The 18,611-nt window shown below is 49.1% G+C and overlaps 2 pseudogenes; both read right to left on the reverse strand.

Moving 5' to 3' along the window:
- Positions 1–268: 268 nt before the first annotated feature.
- On the reverse strand, positions 269–9,294 carry LOC141989707 (E3 ubiquitin-protein ligase TRIM39-like; annotated as a pseudogene).
- Positions 9,295–15,296: 6,002 nt separating this feature from the next.
- LOC141989918 (olfactory receptor 5AP2-like) lies at positions 15,297–18,369 on the reverse strand (annotated as a pseudogene).
- Between the last annotated feature and the right edge of the window lie 242 nt (positions 18,370–18,611).

Below are 18,611 nucleotides of genomic sequence, written 5' to 3' on the forward strand. Positions count from 1 at the left end.
GTGCAACTTGGGTAGCTGGGTCAGCTTCGATTTGCCAACAAGGAGGGGAACACAAAAAAAGATTGAACATGCCCATCAAAGCAAGGTCAGCATCCCTGCCCCTGGGGGTCTGATTACAGCACTGTAGGGGGCCAGAGACAAAAAGAGTTTAGGGCACGAGTGTCACTTATAGGGTCAGCAGTGGGATAAGAAAAGACTGTCAAATCGGGGTCTGGCTGCTGTCACTGGTGACAGTCACTTCCAGGCCAACAGCTGGAGAGGACACAGCTTAGTCCCAGTCCAAGGGCTGGCAGATTACAAGGGGGGGCAGCATTAACATGTCCGAAGCAGATCCCTGGGTAGAAGAGAGGGCAGATGGGCTCAGCAAACTCAACGCTGAAGGTGTAGATGTGAGAATGGTCTGTCACATTATAGAAGGAGACCTTCCCTGCCTCATAGGCCAGGAACACCCCAACCCGCTTGGGTTTGACTCGCAGGCACAACAGCGTGAAGGGAGTAGTGGTGGCCGCATACTTCCCATTCCACAGCTACACTCGCCAGTAGCCAGTGTCCAGCTTGGCATCGATCTTGGCCTTGCGGCTGACTCATAATAGACACCCAGGGTCCACTGGGTCTTGTTGCCCACATCCACCTCCCAGTAGTGCCGGCCTGAGATGTAGGAGGCTGAGCCCAGCACACAGGGGTAGATGACGAAGCACCGCGGGGTGTCGGGAAGCACCTGGGAGACATTGATGAAGTGCACACTCTTGAGCTTCTTTGAGAGCACCAGGTTGGGGTGAGCAGTCTCAGGATCCACAGTCATGTCCCCTAGACAGAAGAGATTGGGAAAATACCCGTTGCTCATCTACCCCCACCTAAAAGTGAGGGGCCAACAGATACCTAGCAATCTCCCTGCCCTCACAGTAACATCAGAAAAAAACCGGGGGGTGGGGGGGGGAGGAGAGCATGAGACATGCACATTTAGAATAGAGTCATAGGAGCAACAAGAGGGAGATCAGTTGGGGACTAGAGACATTTCGTCTCCAGAGGCTCCCCCATACACATGAGCAGCAATCATGCCTCAGCAATCCTCCTGCAGAGAACATCCTATAAGAGGCAGAGAGACTGCTTCCATGGCTCAGTCAGCCCTGGCCCCCTTGCAGAGGGTGCACCAGCGAGGGGGACAATTAATGCCAGTGGGAACATGCCTGACCCACAAGAAGCTGGAGCCACATGTAGTCACCCTACAGGATAAACGCAGTGACCGAGTCACCCCTGTATCCCCATGGCCAGCACAAAACACCCAGTATGCAGCATCCTACTTCCCAGAGCTATAAATAGAACCCAGAGCAGGGGGGCTGGGAGTCAGGACTCCTAGCCCCCCTGCTCTAACCCAAGAGACCCCCTCCCCTCCTAGAGATGGGAATAGAACTCATGAATCCTAACGTCCAGGGCTGAATATATTTTATTTATTTATCTACTACTCTATTTCCTCAGCAATTTAGTAAGTGTGAAGAACTGCTGTGGGAAAAATTCCATTGTCTTCTTTAGCTCAAGAGAAATCGAAGGCAGCTCTAGGGTCTTAGATATTTCATACCTTAGGAAAATGAATGTCATTATTACAGCAGTGAACTTTACCGCCTATGTTTAAAGGAAATTATTCACCCAGAGCTGACATGCAACTGCTTCTGGGGTGGAGCCTGGCAGCTGATTAACATCAGCAGAGCAATTGCTGCAGAACTGGCCACAAAGTGAAGGGGAATCCCATATAGAATTGAAACCACAGGGGGCATTTGAGGGGAGGAAGGACAGAATTACCAGAGTAGGAATTGAACCAGGACACCACGATCAATGCCCCGAATCTGGGGGCTGGAGGGGAAGAGGCAGGGGTTCTCCAGTGACCATGAGGAGTCAGATCCTCCAATTTTAGAATCCATTCATAACATCTATCTCCAGTGCTGTGCTGGGCCGTTAGGGTCTGTATTGATCCATGGACTCCAATGGAAAAGTGATCCCTGCTGAATCACTCTAGAATCACAGCATCTTTAAACACCAGTTCACAGCCAGGAGAGGATGGAACTCACCTCTGCATGATGCTCCGCACGTTCTAGAAGGAAGGAGAGGAGATGTACATTTAAAGAAGTTCTATGGTTTAGTCCCACAACATCCCTGAATCCACACAGCTGGAGTCCCAGCTTGTTCTCTCTTCTCTATCATGAGCCACAACTCATACAGATCCCTAGGCAGACAGCAACAGCTAGTGGCCGAATAATCTGCAAATGAACAGTGTACATGTTCCTCTCTAAAATATAGCGACTGATTATTCCTGATAAATACATCGAGTCCTGCCCTAAACACCCCCTGTGCATTCCTTGGGGTTAATACACTTGGACTTAGGAAGGGAAGTATAATCCAGTGGTTAGGGCACTTCCCATTGCAAGCAGCAGATTTCTTAATTCCCTAGAGTGTGCTTCTTGTCTTCCAGCGTTTCTCTTTAGGTACTTCCATGGCCCCCGCACTATAATATGAGCACCACACAATCTTTATTATATTTATCCTCACAACACTCCAATGAGGAAGGGCAATGCTATTAACTCCATTTAACAGATGAGAAGTGGAGGCAGAGGGGCCAGGTGAGTTGCCCAAGATCAGATAGTAAAACTGCAGTGGAGCAGGGATTTGATCCGCAGTTTCTGAAATCCTAAGGTAATGACCCAAGTACAGAGCCACCTTTCTTCTCCTCAGTAACCACACCCCCTTTAGTATGGTCAACCTCAAATTCCTCTCTGCTGCGTTTGAGGATGCAGACATGACAAAGGCTAATGCAACCCTAGGATGCATCAGGTGCAACATTTCCAGTAGAGACAGGAAAGTGTTAGTACCTTTGAGCAAGACAATAGCGAGACCTCATCTGGAATACCATGTGCAATTCTGGTCTCCCATGTTTAAAAAAGATTAATTCAAACTGGGACAGGTGCAGAGAAGTGCTACTAGGGATGACCAGAAGAATGGAGAATCTGCCTTACAAGAGGAGGAGATGCAAGGAGCTTAGCTTATTTAGCCTAACCAAATGAAGGCTGAGGGGAGATAGAATTGCTCTTTATAAATACATTATAGGGATATTACATCATAGAGAAGGAGAGGAGTTATTTAAGTTAAGCGCCAGTGTGGACACAGAACAAATGGATATGAACTGGCCACCAGCAAGTTTAGGCCTCAAATTAGACAAACGATTCTAACAATCAGAGGAGTGAAGTTCTAGAACAGCTGTCTAAGGGGAATAGCAGGGGCAAAAATGCTAATTTGACTCAAGACTGAGCTTGTTCAGTTTATGAAGGGGATGGTATGGTGAGGCTGCCTACGATGGCATATGGCCTATCTCCCATGGCCAGAGATGGGACACCAGATTGGGAGGGCTCTGAATTACTACAGAGAATTTTTCCCAGGTGTCTGGCTGGTGGGTCTCACCCACCTGCTCGGCTCTGATTAACATATTTGCGGTTGAACAGGAATTTCCCTCCAGGTCATATTGGCAGTGACCCGGGCAGGGGGGGAAAGAGTGCGGAGAGGAAGTTCACTTTCCTCTGCAGCATGGGTCACTTGCTCATTTCAGCTAGAGTAGACTGTGGATTCTCTAGAACTTGAAGTTTTTAAAGCATGATTTGAGGATGTCAGTAACTCAGCCAGAGGTTTTGGGTCTGTCATAGGATGGGATGGGTGAGATTCTGTGGCCTGTAATGTGCAGGAGGTCAGACTAGATGATCATGATGGTCCCTTCTAGCCTTAAAATCTATGAGGAATTCCTGGCTGGCTGGTCCTAAGCCATCAAGTAAGAAGGTTAATTCTTAGGTATATTATGGTAGGACCTAGAGAATTCAACTGAGGACAGGTCCCATTATGTATAAATGCAGCACCCAGCATAGAGATGTGGTCCCTGCCCTGAAGAGCTCACAATCTAAATAGATACATCATGAATTATTATTTTATTTAAACACACAGGGAACAGAGGCACAGAGGCCAAGGTCACAGAGGGAGCCTGTGGCAGAACTGAGACTTCAACTCAGCTCTTTCCAGGCCCATTTTCCTGCATTAACTACAAGACCAGCCACACAGGGTGGAAGTTCCCTCTGAATGATATCCAGTAGTGTCCCACATGAACTTTGGAACCTCTCCAGCAGTCCTGTATTAACACAGGATTTTCAAGGCCCATCTAGCCCCCAGTGCTGGCCTGCACCAGCTGCTTCACAGAAAGAGACTAACTACCCTCTACTGGTTCAATTCCATAATTAACCATAGGGAGAAGGAGTTACTCCTTAGGACTTGTCTACACTCCAGTGCTCACAGCAGCACACCTACGCCACTGTAACCCTGTGGTTTAGACATGCTACAGCAATGGAATAGGTTCTTCCTTCACTGTAGTAACTCCAACTCTCCAAGTGAAGGTAGCTAGGTCAAACAGAAGAATGCTTCCATTGATCTAGCCGTGTCTACATTGTGAGTCTAGGTCAGCATAGCTGTGGTGCTCCAGGATGTGGATTTTTTCCATACCCCTGAGGCCATAGTTAAGTCAATTTCAGTTTTAAGCATAGACCAACCCTCATTCTCATGCAGTTCAAGGTTGGCTTCTGGCCCGAAACAAAAAGGTTAAAAAGAATGGAGGAGTCCCGACTACCTGCTCTAACCCATTAGACCCCCATTGCCCTGCCAGAGCCAGGGATAGAACTACGGAGTCCAGACTCCTAGCCCCCTTGCTCTAACCTCCAGGCTCCGCTCTCCTCCCAGAGCTGGGAGAGAAGCCTTGAATTGTGAATCTCTGCCCCCTGCTCCAACTGCTAGGCCCCACTGACCCTCAGCATCTCTGGACTCCATTCCAGACACTTCTCCCCCATGTCAGTGATGAGTTTGCTGAGGGAGAGGCGCTTTTCTGAGAGCAGGGCCATGTGGTCCTTCAACTTCTCCAGAATCTCTGCCTCCTCTGCTTTCAGTCGCCACAGCTGCATCTCCTTCTTCTCCTCCAGCAGGGGGAGCTCCTCGAACTCAGAGACGATGTGCTGGTGGCAGCTCTTCACCAACTCCTATCGGCAGGGGAGACAAATAGCATGAGATCTGTGGAGACCATCCCTTGACCTGGGTCTGCATTGGAGCCATGCCCTAGGGAGAGCAATTACCCACCCACCCCTTAAGCCAACCAGTCTCCCAGCCAGGGGGGCAGATTGGAGCCAGCACCCCCCCAAGGTGAAAGGTCTCCTATCCCACTCCTAGGGAATTCTCTGAGCCAACTCACCCTCAGTTCCTTGGGCCTTTTCTCCTTGGCAGAGATGTAATTATTCACCTTCTGTAATTTCACATCCAGCTGCAGCTGGCAATCCTGTAGTTTGGACTGTGGGGGGGAGAAACACAAGAAACATCTTCTATTTACGCACAATAGCCAGTGGTTTTGGCACTGGAACAAGACTCAGCAGACCTGGGACCTGTTCCTGGTGGCTTCCGGCAAGTCACTTTCGCCTCTGTGCGTCTCTTTCCACTTCCACCATTTATCTATTTAGACAGTGAGCTCTTTGGGGCAGGTGCTATCTTTCATGATGTGTGTGTGTACAGTGCATAGTGCACCTGGGCCCTGATCTTGGCTGGAGGATCTAGCTGCTACCATAGGACAAAGAATCCCAAGTAACTTTCCTCCATGGACAAGATTTATACTCTGAATGCACAGGAATGCTAAGGGCCAAGAGCCAAAGCTAGATATATTCAGGATAGAAATGAGGGTAATTAAACACTGGAAAAACTTCCAGGGGATAGAGTGGCTTCTCCATCACGGGCAGGCTTTAAATCAATCCCGTGCGTGTCCTTTTTAAAAATCTGCTCTAGTTCAAGCACCAGATAGGGGCTGGATGCAGGTTACTAGGGGAGGTTCTCTGGCTTGCGTTACACTGCTGCAGGGGCTCAGACTAGATGATCACAACAGTATCTTCTGGCCTTCAAAGCTACTAAACATGTTCTCACAACCAAACAAAAACCTGGAAACATATCCAGGTGCTAACTCTCATGGAATCACTGTGGAACCAGCGCTAGCAAAGTGTGGGGCTCTTTATTTCCCCTCTCGTGGCTGATCCACCTGAGACGATAAATGTCTACCCCACGGGCCAGCTAATGGAGTTATTTCCTTTAGCTTAAGCAGCACAGGCACATGCTTACAACAATGAAGTTAGGGCATTCAAATACCACTGATGACCCAAGCATCCTGCTTCATCAGTCCGCCCCCTGCCACCGTTGCCTATCTCACCCTAAGCAAAAAGGCCAGGAGAGGGTCATTTTCCCTTCCAGAGGGCGAGGGGATGAATCCATTGCGATTCAGTATTTCACACCTAAATGGTCTGCAGTATGGCAGAACCCTAATCAAGATCAAGGCCCTGTCGAGCCCAAGGCTGTACAAACACTGTGAGAGTCCCTGCACTGAGGAGTTTACAGTCCGAGATAAAGGAAGAATGATCATTCCTTTTTACAGATGGGGAATGGCAGGACAGATTCAGTGACTTGTTCAAGGGGGATTCAGAGGGACTGATGGCTCTGGGAGAGAAGTGGGGTCTAGTGACTGGATAAGGGCCGAGAGAATTTCTGTGTTTAAGTCTTAGGTTGGGGAGAGGGTTCTAATGGTTAGCCCAAGGAGCTGGAAGGACAGGACTTCTGAGTTTTTATCCCAGCTCTAGGAGGGCACCGGGTTAAAGCAGGAAGGGTGGGGAGGGCAGGATTCCTGGGTCCCATGCCCAGCTCTGGGAAAGGAGGGGGTCAGAGCAGGGAGGCTAGGACTCTTGAGTTCTACCCTCACCTCTGGGAGGGGAGAAGGGTCTAGTGGGTTAAAGTAGGAAGGGCAAGGAGGCCAGGAACCCAGCATTCTCCCTAAGCTCTAAGAGGGGATTGGGGTCTAGCAGTTCTTGCAGGGGGATAGCAGTCCAGTACCTTGTATTCTTTGACGGCATCCTCCAGGGGTCCCTCGCTGTGGCCACGGTTGCCATGGGAGACTGCACACACCAGGCACACGGCCTCCTGGTCCTCTTTGCAGAAGAAGTGGAGCCCCTTATGGGGCCGGGGGCAAAGGGGCTCAACCTTCACCTCACACTTGCCCGAGTGCAGCTGCTTGGTGATCTCCACCACACTGGCTAGTTGCCGGTTGGGCACCACGACATGCTGGGCACAGAGCTCCCAGCATACAGGGCAGAGGTGATCCTGTGTCCCAGGCTCCCAACAGTGGCTGATGCAGGCCCTGCAGAAGCTATGGCCACAACTAATCGTGACTGGGTCCATCAGGTACTCCAGGCAGATGGAGCAAGTGGTGTCCATGCGCAGGTTCTCCAAGGGGTCGAGGGAGGCCGTGGCTTGGATCACTTTAGAATGGGGTGGGAGGGCCTCTCAGACAGGGAGAGGCAGTGGGAAGAAACAACCCAAAGGCAGGCTATGGGGAAAAGCAATACAATATTCACTATGTAGTACCAATCTTTAAAAAAGGGAAGGAGGATGATCCTGGGAACTACAGGCCAGTCAGCCTCACCTCAGTCCCCGGAAAAATCATGGAGCAGGTCCTCAAGGAATCAATCCTGAAGCACTTACACGAGAGGAAAGTGATCAGGAACAGTCAGCATGGATTCACCAAGGGAAGGTCATGCCTGACTAATCTAATCGCCTTCTATGATGAGATTACTGATTCTGTGGATGAAGGGAAAGTAGTGGATGTATTGTTTCTTGACTTTAGCAAAGCTTTTGACATGGTCTCCCACAGTATTCTTGTCAGCAAGTTAAAGAAGTATGGGCTGGATGAATGTACTATAAGGTGGGTAGAAAGTTGGCTAGATTGTCTGGCTCAACGGGTAGTGATCAATGGCTCCATGTCTAGTTGGCAGCCGGTGTCAAGTGGAGTGCCCCAGGGGTCGGTCCTGGGGCCGGTTTTGTTCAATATCTTCATAAATGATCTGGAGGATGGTGTGGATTGCACTCTCAGCAAATTTGCGGATGATACTAAACTGGGAGGAGTGGTAGATACGCTGGAGGGCAGAGATAGGATACAGAGGGACCTAGACAAATTGGAGGATTGGGCCAAAAGAAACCTGATGAGGTTCAATAAGGATAAATGCAGGGTCCTGCACTTAGGACGGAAGAACCCAATGCACAGCTACAGACTAGGGACCGAATGGCTAGGCAGCAGTTCTGCGGAAAAGGACCTAGGGGTTACAGTGGACGAGAAGCTGGATATGAGTCAGCAGTGTGCCCTTGTTGCCAAGAAGGCCAATGGCATTTTGGGATGTATAAGTAAGGGGCATAGCCAGCAGATCGAGGGACGTGATCGTTCCCCTCTATTCGACATTGGTGAGGCCTCATCTGGAGTACTGTGTCCAGTTTTGGGCCCCACACTACAAGAAGGATGTGGAGAAATTGGAGAGAGTCCAGCGAAGGGCAACAAAAATGATTAGGGATCTGGAACACATGACTTATGAGGAGAGGCTGAGGGAACTGGGACTATTCTCAGTGGTAGAAGAGGACAGGACAAGGAGTAATGGTCTCAAGTTGCAGTGGGGGAGGTTTAGGTTGGATATTAGGAAAAACTTTTTCACTAGGATGGTGGTGAAACACTGGAATGCGTTACCAGGGGAGGTGGTGGAATCTCCTTCCTTGGAAGTTTCTAAGGTCAGGCTTGACAAAGCCTTGGCTGGGATGATTTGATTGGGGATTGGTCCTGTTTGAGCAGGGGGTTGGACTAGATGACCTCCTGAGGTCCCTTCCAACCCTGGTAGTCTATGATTCTATGTGAGATTGCACTGGTGTAAGGGCGGGTGTCTGGGAGTCAGGACTCCTGGGTTCTATCCCTGGCTCTGGATGGACCAAGGAGTCTACAGGACAGAAATAGGAGAAACTGGGGTTGGAAAAGCCAGAAGTTCTGAGTCCCAGTTTATTTATTTGGTTTGTTTTAAAAACTGTAACATCCTGGTGTTTGTTTCCTGGCTGTCTTGATGCACAAACAAAACCAAAACACACTTGAATCACTACAGAGGAAAGCCTCCATCTCACATTCCTCCAAGCCCCCTCAGCTTGCCAGTGCACCCTGGTCGAGTAAGACTAGGATCAACACGAGAGGGGAACAGCCCCATGCTCCATACCTGCTCCCCCTTCCTTTCCCCAAGCCAACCCTTTCTTCTGAACTGTGCCTAGAGCCCCTAGAGGAGAAAGTCCCCAACTCTCATTTCTCACTCCCCTGAGCCAGCCAGTCTCCCTGCCCTCACCTGGCTCTGATCCAGCCTCCCATTGGAAAGAAAAGGCCCTGTAACCCATTCTGCACCCTCCTGAGCCAACCAGTGCCCCCCACCCTGTGGCTGGATCAGAGGCCATGCCCCATAGAGGAGAAAGGCCCCATATCATAGAATATTAGGGTTGGAAGGGACCTCAGGAGGTCATCTAGTCCAACCCCCTGCTCAAAGCAGGACCAATCCCCAACTAAGTAAACCCAGCCAGGATTTTGTCAAGCTGGGCCTTAAAAACCTCTAAGGAAGGAGATTCCACCACCGCCTTAGGTAATGCATTCCAGTGCTTCACCACCCTTCTAGTGAAATAGTTTTTCCCTAATATTCAACCTAGACCGCCCCCACTGCAACTTGAGACCATTACTCCTTGTTCTGTCATCTGCTACCACTGAGACCAGTCTAGATTCATCCTCTTTGGAACCCCCTTTCAGGTAGCTGAAAGCAGCTATCAAATCCCCCCTCATTCTTCTCTTCCGCAGACTAAATAATCCCAGTTCCCTCAGCCTCTCCTCATAAATCATGTGCTCCGGCCCTGTCAAGGTTCCTTCCCCACTCTGAACTCTAGGGTACAGATGTGGGGACCTGCATGAAAACCTGCTAAGCTTACTTTTACCAGCTTAGGTTAATACTTCCCCAAGGTACAAACTGTTTTACCCTTGGACTTCCACTGCCACCACCAAACTTTGTTTGGACAAGTCTTTCCCCCCAAAATCCTCCCAACCCTTGCACCCCACTTCCTGGGGAAGGTTTGGTAAAAATCCTCACCCAGTTGCATAGGTGACCACAGATCCAAAACCTTGGATCTTAGAACAATGAAAAAGCATTCAGTTTCCTTACAAGATGACTTTTAATAGAAGTAAAAAAAGAATCACCTCTGTAAAATCAGGATGGTGAATACCTTACAGGGTAATTAGATTCAAAACATAGAGAATCCCTCTAGGCAAAACCTTAAGTTACAAAAAAGACACACAGACAGGAATATTCATTCTATTCAGCACAGCTATTTTCTCAGCCATTTAAAGAAATCATAATCTAAGACATACCTAGCTAGATTACTTACTAAGTTCCAAGACTCCATTCCTGTTCTGTCCCCGGCAAAAGCATCATACAGACAGACACAGACCCTTTGTTTCTCTCCCTCCTCCCAGCTTTTGAAAGTATCTTGTCTCCTCATTGGTCATTTTGGTCAGGTGCCAGCGAGGTTACCTTTAGCTTCTTAACCCTTTACAGGTGAGAGGATTTTTCCTCTGGCCAGGAGGGATTTTAAAGGGGTTTACCCTTCCCTTTATATTTATGACATGCCCCCTAATCATTTTTGTTGCTCTCCACTGCTATCCCAGAACCTGAACCCATTCCTGTATGCCATGCAGCTTTCCCCAAACCCACACATGGCACCTTATTCTTCAGCACCCCAAGCTTAACCCCTTATAGTCCAAAAGCACCCCTCCTCCCAGGGATTAAACATGCTCCCAATTGGGGAGGGGGATAGGAGAAGACAGATTTTAACCCTTCATGCCCTGCCCTGAAATCCCCAGCTCTCCCACCCCAGCTATGTGCTGCACACAGTGCACCGAGCAAAATGAGTCAGGGCCTCCAGCCTGCGGAGCCCAGGCCTGGATGGGTGAATCACCCTGGTTCCTGTTCACCCCACTACAAAGCCCCACTTGCTGGACCCTCTCTCAGGGATCCCAGTACCGAGCAGCCCAGACAGCAGGGCTCAGAACCTGAGCATCAGAAGAAACAATGCTCTTGTGGGATTCAGTTCCTGCCCCGCCCCCAAGGTCAGGAGAAAACTCCAGGCATTGAGCCACTCAGAGCTCATTCTTCATCTCTCTGCAGCATAGGGGGAAGAGGTAGCTCAGTGCTTTGAGCATTAGCCTGCTAAACCCAGGGTTGTGAGTGGGCCATTTAGGGATCTGGGGCAGAAAAAAATTGGGGATTGGTCCTGCTTTGAGCAGCATCTTGGGCTAGATGACCTCTTGAGGTCCCTTCCAGCCCTGATATTGTATGAGAAGCACAGAAAAAGCTCCCTATAGGGTTTGCATGACAATCAACCATTCAATACTGGCTCAGCAGTGTGGAAATGCAGACACCTCTAGATTCCCCTCCCAGACCTGGGAATGGAACCCAGGAGTCCCAACAACTGGGTTACCCTAACCACTAGACCCCATTACCCTCCCAGAGCCACAAATAGAACCCAGGAGTCCTGGCTCCCAGCCCTGCCCCACCCCTGCTCTAACCCAGAAGACCCCACTCTCCTCTCAGAGCTGGGACTAGAACCCAGGAATCCTATTTGAAGCTCAGTCTTCCCACATTTCCTAACAGAGATTTCAAATCTCAGACCCTAAACATTGCATCAAGACAACATATTTAATCTATGATTAGTTATAATAATAACAATAATACCTGCAGTAGCTCAGCAGATCTGGTGAACTCTCACTCCTCCAAAGCCTAGCATAACTGAGCACTAGTCTTTTAACACCACTAAATGAGCACAGCTGCTCTTATATCCTCAGGGATGTGGTCAGATGCCCTCCAGGCCCTTAAAGCAACACAGGTTTCCTTACACAACCCTGCTGATTCTGGTGACCGGGAAAAGGAATTTGGAGGCCTCTCTGTAATCCCCAGAGCTGGGGCAGAGGGCAGCTCAGTCTCCGTGGTCTGTTCAGCCCTCAGCCTCCCTGCTGAGGTCACAAGCGAATAGGGTGACCAGGTTTTTTAAAAGGGATCCTGGCAGCTCCAGTCAGCAGCGGTGTCCAGTTGACTGTCCACGCAGTGGTGCCACGTAGCGTGACTGGCAGGCTCCCTGCTAGCCTCTGGGCTGTGTTGCTCCCGGGAAGCAGCTGGCCTGCCCCGCTTCCGGCTCCTATGCACAGGGGAAGCCAGGGGGCTCCACATTCTGCCCCTGCCCCAAGCACTGCCCCCGCACAGATCCCATTGGCCAGGAACTGCAGCCAATGGGAGCTGTGGGGGAGGTGCCTGTTGCGGGGCAGCTCACAGAGCTGCCTGGCCATGCCTCTGCATAGGAGCCAGAGGTTGGACATGCTGCTGCTTCTGGGAGCTGCTTGAGGTAAGTGCTCCAGAGTCTGCACCCTGACCCCCCCTCCTCTGCCCCAACCCTCTCCCCCAGCCTCAAGCCCCCTCCTGCACTCTGACCTCCTCATTTCTGGCCCCACCCGCAGCTGGAGCCTTCACCCCCCGTGTCCCAACCCCCTTCCCCAGCCCTGATCCCCCTACTGCCCTCCGAAACCCTTGGTCCCAGCCCAGAGAACCCTCCTATACACTAAACCCCTCATTCCCAGCCCCACCCAAGTCTGCAATCCCAGCGAGAGCCTTCACACTCCCCTGCACCTTAACCCCTTGATTTAGCCTGGAGCCCCCTCCCATACTCCAAACCCTTTGGCTCCACCCCTCAGCCCAGATCCCCCTCCTGCACCCCAAACCGCTCATCCCTAGCCCCACCACAGAGCTCACACCCCCAGCTGGAGCCCTCTCCCATCTCAACCCACTGCCTCATCTCTGTTCAACAAGATCAGGAATTGTTGAGTGCTGGAAAAGCAGCAAGAAATATCCCTGGTGAATGTAGGCGAGTACTGCTCATTATTAGTATTATTACTACTAATAATGATAATATCAGGAGGAGGGATGGGGCAGGGGTGCTAAGAAAACAGTCCCTTATATTTTAAATGCAATGTTAGCAGCCCTATCCTGACACTTCACTCCTGCCAGCTTTTGATAGGACCATCAACAGCAAGAGAAAGTGGCAGGCAGAGACAGGCTGGCCAAGGAAACATGTCCCAGGGTGGGGCTGGGGCAGGAACAGAGTTGAATGTTGGCTCCAATACAGAGAGAATCCTTTGTGACTGAGAGAAATCAGCTGGTGAGAGTGAATCAGTCCAGAAACGTTGAGAGAACAGGATGTGTGAACCACAGGAGTGGAGGGTCAATATCCTGAAGCGGGAAGTTCCACAGGTTAATAATGTACCCAAGAAAAGAGAAACCTGCTCTTTCATATCAACTGCATTCAGGTCCCAATGTGTTATCCTCCCAAGGGAATGTCTAGGTGAGATCCTGGGGTGACAGCCCCAGTGGATGAATCCTCAATCAAACACTCCCCCCCCATCTTGTAGGGCCAGGGATTTAGGGCATGAGATTAGGGCATTGAATTCTCGCAAATGCCTTCCCTCTAAAGGATGGGTGTTTTCTGGAGTGCCCTTGATATAGGAGAGCCCTGAAGTGGAGCGAAGGCCCTCTAGCCCCACCCGCAAATATCCTGACTCTGCTTCTCCTTATAAAGGACCATTCTCAGGCAGCAGTGGTTTCCTTTAGAGCAAGCGTTTGAGTTTGTTTGTAAGATAGGACTGTGTTTGTAGGTGGTCCCAAGGAGAAGTATCCAGTGTGACTTAAGATGATCCTATATCTATGCTCCAGCGGGCTTTTGTAGGGGAGGGCTGAGAGTCAGGGCTCCTGTGTTCTGTTCCCAGCTCTGGCTGGAGCAGGGAGGTCTTGGAGCTAGAAATCCTGTTTTCTGTCTCCTATGAAGAGAATTTTAGGAGAGTGTGTTCTCGCTCACAGCAGGGAGATTTAGGAACAGAATGGGTGTGAGATCTCTCTTCTCTAACCCCCTAGACCCCACTCAGACTTGGATATAGAACCCAGGAATCCTGGCTCCCAGTGTCCTCCTTCTCTGCCCCATAGACTCTTTCCCAGACCTGAAGAAGGGCTTTGTACAGCTCAAAAGCTTGTCTCACCAACAGAAGATGGTCCAATAAGATATTACCTCACCTATCTTGTCTATCCATCGACCCTGTGATGGCAATTTCCTTGAATATCCTGCACAAACCCTATTGAATTAACTTTATGTATCGTGTGCTAGGGACTGTATTTAATTCCATGCAATAGGAGGACCACAGCCCTCCAAAAATTAAGAATTGGTTGGAGAGGCAAATTCACTCCTATTGTAACACCTCCAGAGAGCTACCGCCACCTGGAGAGAGGCTCACATATTGGTTCAAACTGGTTTTGTCAAGGGCCAATGGACAAAAAAAGGACTTTTGGTTGAACAGCTCTAGTTAAAACTGATTCAGAGCCTTCTTTCTAGTCCTCCAAACAGACAGAATTTTCTATCCAAGGGCTGCCCCAATCCTTCCTGGGAAGGTTTGGAAGGACGTGGCCCAGTCTGTATTTTTGTTCTGAGCAAAAGTTGTTATGAGCTTGTAAGCATAGAAAAACCTCTTGATGGCAGGGTTCAAAGGACTGTTCAGCATCCAGAGGATGCTTGTTGGAGTTGGGGTGATCTCTGATGAGTTTATTAGCATGCATGTAGGTTCTTTTATTGTTTTTAATATGTTTTTTCTATAATGCTTTCCCCTTAAGAATAAATTTGCATGCTTAGAAAGAGCTGTGTGGTAAATTATAACTGTGGAAATTACACCATTTTGTATCTTTGAGGGGAAAAGTAAAGCAGGTTGGCTTAAGCAGGCTTGGTAGGGAATTCACAGTGTAGGTAGGGAACTGTGAAGCCTGGAAAAACCCCAATCAAGAAGGAGAGAGATGTGTATCTCTGCCCAAAAGAAGTGGCTGAGGAGCCATAAAACTAAAAGCAGGTGTCCTTGCTGGAAAATACAGGGGGAAATATAGGTTCAATTGCCCTGAATGAGACAGACTCCCCTTGGAATTTCTCTGGAGTTTAGTCTCAGTGAGTTGCCTTAATCACCCCCTGCCACAGGTTTTAGTTCCTGAAGGAGCTGTGGGAAACCTCTCCCATGGAGTAGAAGACAGTCATACATAAACCAGTCATAAAATACAATTTAATACAATGGTCCTCAAAGATACTGCACAGGGTTTCAATATCTGTCACACCAGATCTCCTGAGTGTCCTATCTGTTGGACTACACCTCCTCTCTAAAACATTCTTAAAACTTAAACACACTAAAATTTTTATTTTTATTATAAAATTACATAGAATGGAACAGAATGCAAAGAATAGTCACCAATTAGTTCAAAACATGATAAAATTATTTATCGAAGTGGCTAAGAGAACTTTCTTCTCTCTATCCCTCTCCCCAGGGCATCCTTCACCTCCTTGTTTCTCAGGCTGTAGATCAGGAGGTTCAGCATGGGGATCACCACAGTGTAAAACATGGAGATCACCTGGTCTTGCTCCACTGAGGCGATGGAACTGGGTCGTAAGTAGATAAAGAACATCGTCCCGTAGAATATAGCCACTGCCATCAGGTGGGAGGCACAGGTGGAAAAGGCTTTGTGCCTGACCTCAGAGGAGCGGATCCTTAGTATGGCAGCAGTAATATACAGATAAGAAAAGAGGATGGTCAGCATGGTAGTCAGTTGTTTGGAACCAGCAAAGGTAGAAAGCAGCATTTCATTGGTGTGCGTGTCAGTGCAGGAGAGCTGCAAGAGTAGCAGGACATCACAAAAGTAATGATTGATTACACTGGACCCACAGACGGACACCTGAAAGGTGCAGCTGGTAAGCATGGTTACATTCACAACCCCAGCCATGTAGGAGCTAGCCAAAAGCCAGACACAGGATCTCTTGCATATGATGTCCCTATAGAGCAGTGGATTTTTTCTGGACTTCAGAAAAGCAGACTTTGACTCCCTCTAGGAACTGACGGGCAGGATCCCCTGGAAGAATAACATGAAAGGGAAAGGAGTCCAGGAGAGCTGGCTGTATTTTAAAGATTCCTTATTGAGGTTACAGGGACAAACCATCCCGATGTGTCGAAAGAATAGTAAATATGGCAGGCGACCAGCTTGGCTTAACAGTGAAATCCTTGCTGATCTTGAACACAAAAAAGAAGCTTACAAGAAGTGGAAGATTGGACAAATGACCAGGGAAGAGTATAAAAATATTGCTCGGTGATGCAGGAGTGAAATCAGGAAGGCCAAATCACACCTGGAGTTGCAGCTAGCAAGAGATGTTAAAAGTAACAAGAAGGGTTTCTTCAGGTATGTTAGCAACAAGAAGAAAGTCATGGAAAGTGTGGGCCTCTTACTGAATGAGGGAGGCAACCTAGTGAGAGAGGATGTGGAAAAAGCTAATGTACTCAATGCTTTTTTTGTGTCTGTCTTCACGAAGAAGGTCAGCTCCCAGACTACTGCACTGGGCAGCACAGCATGGGGAGGAGGTGACCAGCCCTCTGTGGAGAAAGAAGTGGTTCAGGACTATTTAGAAAAGCTGGACAAGAACAAGTCCATGGGGCCGGATGCGCTGCATCCGAGAGTGCTAAGGAGTTGGCGGATGTGATTGCAGAGCCATTGGCCATTATCTTTGAAAACTCATGGCGATCAGGGGAAGTCCCGGACGACTGGAAAAAGGCTAATGTAGTGCCCATCTTTAAAAAAGGGAAGAAGGAGGATCCTGGGAACTACAGGCCAGTCAGCCTCACCTCAGTCCCTGGAAAAATCATGGAGCAGGTCCTCAAGGAATCAATTCTGAAGCACTTAGAGGAGAGGAAAGTGATCAGGAATAGTCAGCATGGATTCACCAGGGGCAAGTCATGCCTGACTAATCTAATTGCCTTCTATGACGAGATAACTGGCTCTGTGGATGAGGGGAAAGCAGTGGACGTGTTGTTCCTTGACTTTAGCAAAGCTTTCGACACGGTCTTCCACAGTATTCTTGCCAGCAAGTTAAAGAAGTATGGGCTGGATGAATGGACTATAAGGTGGCTAGAAAGCTGGCTAGATTGTCAGGCTCAACGGGTAGTGATCAATGGCTCCATGTCTAGTTGGCAGCCGCTATTAAGTGGAGTGCCCCAGGGGTCGGTCCTGGGGCCGGTTTTGTTCAATATCTTCATAAATGATCTGGAGGATGGCATGGATAGCACCCTCAGCAAGTCTGCAGATGACACTAAACTGGGAGGAGAGGTAGATACGCTGGAGGGTAGAGATAGGATACAGAGGGCCCTAGACAAATTAGAGGATTGGGCCAAAAGAAATCTGATGAGGTTCAACAAGGACAAGTGCAGTGTCCTGCACTTAGGACGGAAGAATCCCATGCACCGCTACAGACTAGGGACCGAATGGCTAGGCAGCAGTTCTGCAGAAAAGGACCTAGGGGTTACAGTGGACGAGAAGCTGGATATGAGTCAACAGTGTGCCCTTGTTGCCAAGAAGGCCAATGGCATTTTGGGATGTATACGTAGGGGCATAGCCAGCAGATCGAGGGACGTGATCGTTCCCCTCTATTCGACATTGGTGATGCCTCATCTGGAGTACTGTGTCCAGTTTTGGGCCCCACACTACAAGAAGGATGTGGAAAAATTGGAAAGCGTCCAGCGGAGGGCAACAAAAATGATTAGGGGACTGGAACACATGTCTTATTAAGAGAGGCTGAGGGAACTGGGATTGTTTAGTCTGCGGAAGAGAAGAATGAGGGGGGATTTGATAGCTGCTTTCAACTACCTGAAAGGGGGTTCCAAAGAGGATGGCTCTAGACTGTTCTCAGTGGTAGCGGATGACAGAACAAGGAGCAGTGGAGGAGGTTTAGGTTGGATATTAGGAAACACTATTTCACTAGGAGGGTGGTGAAATACTGGAATGCGTTACCTAGGGAGGTGGTGGAATCTCCATCCTTAGAGGTTTTTAAGGCCCGGCATGACAAAGCCCTGGCTGGGATGATTTAGTTGGGGGTTGGTCCTGCTTTGAGCAGGGGGTTGGACTAGATGACCTGCTGAGGTCCCTTCCAACCCTGATATTCTATGATTCCAGATGGCCACATAATGGTCATAGGCCATCACCGCAAGGAGGAAAGACACAGTGGTGGCAAAGGCAGGAAAAAAATACAGCTGTGCAGCACATCCAGCGTATGAAATGGCCTTACTCTCCCTTGAGAGGCTCACCGGCACCCTGGGTGTGATGGATGAGGAGTAGCCAAAGTCAACAAGTGACAAGTTGCTGAGCAAGAGATACATGGGGGTGTAAAGTCCCTCCAGATTAGGGCAATCATCCCAAGATTCCCCAGCAGGGTGAGAACATAGATCACCAGAAGTATGAGGATGAGGGCAACCTGCAGTTCTGGATGATCAGTGAATCCTGCACGGATGAATTCAGTCACAGTAGTGTCATTTCCCTGGGCCATTGCTTCACTCAGGCTTTGAGGACAGACATGCACAGAGGGAATTTCTGTATAAAAAAAACCCCAGTGTGAGGAGCTGGAATTCCGTATGATCAGTGACAACAGTTTAGACCATTTGAGACCCTTGTTTGCCCATTTGTGCATATCTCATTCTTTTCCATTTGATCTGGACAATCTGCAAAGAGCAACTATCGGCATGAAACTATAACATAGTGCCTACTGGATTGCCGGAGGGTGAAGTTCAT

Source organism: Natator depressus, chromosome 6 (assembly GCF_965152275.1).
Source record: "Natator depressus isolate rNatDep1 chromosome 6, rNatDep2.hap1, whole genome shotgun sequence".
NCBI lineage: Eukaryota > Metazoa > Chordata > Testudines > Cheloniidae > Natator > Natator depressus.